This window comes from Arachis hypogaea, chromosome 13 (genome assembly GCF_003086295.3).
Source record: "Arachis hypogaea cultivar Tifrunner chromosome 13, arahy.Tifrunner.gnm2.J5K5, whole genome shotgun sequence".
Lineage (NCBI taxonomy): Eukaryota > Viridiplantae > Streptophyta > Magnoliopsida > Fabales > Fabaceae > Arachis > Arachis hypogaea.
In genome coordinates this window covers 41,909,474-41,913,237 of record NC_092048.1, presented here as the reverse complement: position 1 = coordinate 41,913,237, position 3,764 = coordinate 41,909,474, and the positions used below count along the sequence as shown (strand labels likewise).

Here is a 3,764-nt window from a genome sequence, read left to right as displayed (position 1 = left end):
AGAGGACTTTAAGGAGAAACTTACAACAAATTAAAGCACAACACTCCGGAAGAAACCTTTCAGAAAACTTTGAACAAGAAGCTGAAGACATGGCCAAACCTGAAGGAGAGGCAAGAAAGGTTCTTGGTGACTTCACCATGCCTACCTCTAACTTTTATGGCAGAAGTATCTCTGTATCTGCCATTGGAGCTAACAACTTTGAGCTTAAGCCTCAGTTAGTATCTCTTCTGCAACAGAACTGCAAGTTCTATGGACTTCCATTAGAAGATCCACATCAATTCTTAGCTGAGTTCTTGCAAATCTGTGATACTGTTAAGACCAATGGAGTAAATTCAGAGGTCTACAAACGTATGCTCTTTTCCTTTGCTGTAAGAGACAAAGATAAGATATGGTTGGATTCTCAACCTAAAGAGAGTCTAGACTCTTGGGAAAAGCTGGTTAATGCTTTCCTAGCTAAATTCTTTCCTCCTCAAAAGATGAGCAAAATCAGAGTGGAAGTTCAAACCTTCAGACAAAAAGAAGGTGAATCCCTTTATGAAGCTTGGGAAAGATACAAGCAACTGATCAGGAGATGTCCTCCTGACATGCTCTTATAATGGTTTATCCTAGAAATTTTCTATGATGGTCTATCTGAGATGTCCAAAATATCATTGGACAGCTCTGCAGGTGGATCACTCCACTTGAAAAAATGCCTGCAGAAGTAAGAGAACTCATTGAGATGGTTACAAACAACCAATTCATGTATACCTCTGAGAGAAATCCTGTGAATAATGGGATCCCTCAGAAGAAAAGAGTTCTTGAAGTTGACACTCTGAATGCCATATTGGCTCAGAACAAGAACTTGACCCAGCAGGTCAATATGATCTCTCAGCATTTGACTTGAATGCAAGCTGCAACTGGCAACACTCTGGAAGCTTCTTTTGAAGTGGAAGCTTATGATCCTGATCAACCCACCATGGATGAGGTGAATTACATGAGAGAACTCTATGAAAACACCTACAATCCTTCATGGAGGAACCATCCTAACCTTTCATGGAAGGATCAACAGAAGCCTTAGCAAGGCTTCAATAATAATCAAGGTGGAAGGAACCAGAATAGATTCAACAACAGGCCACCATTCCCATCTTCTCAAGGGAATATGGAGACCCCTAAGTAGAGCCTTTCTGACTAAGCCATTCTAGTCTCCAGCCTTTCTAAGACCACTCATAGTTTCATAACAGAAACAAGGTCCTCCATAAAAAATTTGGAGGTACAAGTTGTTTAACTGAGCAAGAGGATCCCTAAGACTCCTTCTGACACTCTTCCTAGTAACACTGAAGTGAACCCAAGAGAAGAGTTTAAGGCCATCACCATAAAGGTAGAGGCCGAAACTGGAGAAACTGGGAAGGCATTGAATGCCAGTGAGGAAGATCTCACTGGCCGTTCAATGCCCAAAATGGTAGAAAGCCTGGCGCTGAACGCTAGTGAGGAAGCCCTCACTGGGCGTTCAACACCCAACCTAGTAGCAAGCCTAACGTTGAACGCCAATGAGGAACCCCTCACTGGGCGTTCAACTCCCCAACAGGCAGGGAAGCTGGCATTGAACGCCAGCCAGGACATCCCTGCTGGGTGTTCAACGCCCAAAATGGTAAGAAAATTGGCGTTTAATGCCAGTGAGGGTATACAGCATGGGCGTTCAACGCCCAAAGAGCCATCAGAGCTGGCGTTGAATGCCAGCAAAGGCACACCCTCTGAATGCTCAATACCTACTCAAGAAATCTTTATCCAAGAATTAAAGAAAGCCAAGGCTCATATAGAGACCATAGAGGTTCCCTTGCATGCACTCCTGCAGTGCATGGATTTTGATGAAGACACTAGGGAAGAGCAAGTTGCTCGGTACCTAGGAGCTCTTATGAAGCTGAATGCCAAGTTATTTGGTACAAAGCCTTTGGAGGAAGAACCTCCAGTGTTTTCCAAATAACTCAATGCTTTGGTTTAGCAGAAGCTACCTCAGAAGTTTCCAGATCTTGGACGCCTTCTGATCCCTTGCACCATAGACACCATGACCTTTGAAAAGGTTTTGTGTGACCTAGGGTCAAGCATAAACCTCATGCCACTCTCTGTAATGGAGAAGTTGAGAATCTTTGAGATACAAGTTGTAAACATCTCACTAGAGATGGCAGACAAGTCCATGAAGAAGCCATATGGCTTAGTAGAGGATGTCTTGGTAAAGGTTGAGGACCACTACATCCCTGCAAACTTCATAGTCTTAGACATAGGAGAGGATGGGGATGATTCTATCATCCACGGAAGACCTTTCCTAGCTATTACAAATGCCATGATTAATCTGGCAAAGAGAGAACTGATTTTCAAACTAGGAGAGGACTACATCCTGTTCAAGATGTCCAATACCAATTCCCCCTCTGATAAGAAAGAGACAGTGGTGCAACACCTAGTGTTCTAACCCTCTTTTTCTGTACAGAGCTTTACTAAGCCTCCAAACATCAAATCTAAGTTTGGTGTTGGGCAGCCATCAACAAGCTCTAAAATCAAAGGTACCAGGAAGAAAGTAACTAAAGGCTGGAGGTACAAGAAAGTCTCCACTGAAGGCCTCTCACCTGGTATGAGAGTTGTCTTCACCAAGAAACCAGTCATACCACATACAGTGAGTCGTATCCTGTCTCTAGAGCATGTGGAGCTCATTCATGAGAAGACAGGAAGAAAGTTCACTGTAAGGGGCGAAATTCTGAGCCTATATTTACCTCCATAAGGAGCTAACCGTCAAGCTAATGACGTTAAAGAAGCACTTGTTGGGAGGCAACCCAACCTTAATTAATTATTTCTATTTATTTCAAATTCTTTTATTAATTTTGTTGTTTCTTTAATTTATTTTTTTTTGGTTCATGATCATGTGCATCAGTCAGAACAGAGACAGAAAAATTCAGCAGTGAAAACATAACACTCTGGATGTTGTGTTGTTGGAGTTGAACGCCAGCCAGGGAGCAAACCCTGGACGTTCAAACGCCAGTGCAGAGGGCAGGAAATCTGAATTCCCTAACCTCTCAGGATCAGTGGGTTCCATAGCATCTTTACCTACCCCACTTCTTTCTTTCTTACTTTCACATTTTTCCATACACTCTTCCCTATAAACCCTAGCCCAATCACATCCATATCACTTTTCCAAAACCATTATAAATCTCACCAACCCCTATCCACTTCAAAATCAAATTTCCCTCCCATTTTCCCACCCATGACCGAACCTAACCCTAGCCCACTCCTATAAATACCCCTCCTTCTAACCCTTCATACACACATCCTTTATACATCATCAATCCCCATTCGGCCGAGCCCTCTCTCTACCTTTATCTCCTTCTATTTTCTTCTTCTTCTACTCTATTCTTCTCTTTTCTTTATTTTTCCTCAAGGAAGAGCAAAGCTTTTAAGTTTGGTGTGGAAAAAGTTTTGCTTTTTGCTTTCCATTACCATTTATGGCACCCAAGATTGGAGAATCCTCTAGAAAAAGGAAAGGAAAGGCAATATCCGCCACCTTTGAATCTTGGGAGATGGAGAGATTCATCACCAAAGCCCATCAAGACCACTTCTATGAAGTAGTGGCAGAGAATAAAGTGATCTCTGAGGTCCCTTTCAGGCTCAAGAAGAATGAGTATTTGGAAATCCGAAGAGAGATCTGGAGAAGAGGTTGGAAAGTTCTAACCAATCCCATCCAAAAAGTTAGGATCTTAATGGTGTAAGAGTTCTATACTAATGCATGGGTCATGAAAAAC

The 3,764-nt window shown here is 42.5% G+C and overlaps 1 non-coding gene across 1 annotated transcript; it reads right to left on the bottom strand.

Moving 5' to 3' along the window:
* Nucleotides 1-482: 482 nt before the first annotated feature.
* On the bottom strand, nucleotides 483-591 carry LOC112738569 (small nucleolar RNA R71). Its single transcript, XR_003169523.1, has one exon. It is a non-coding gene; the product is annotated as a small nucleolar RNA R71 (small nucleolar RNA).
* Between the last annotated feature and the right edge of the window lie 3,173 nt (nucleotides 592-3,764).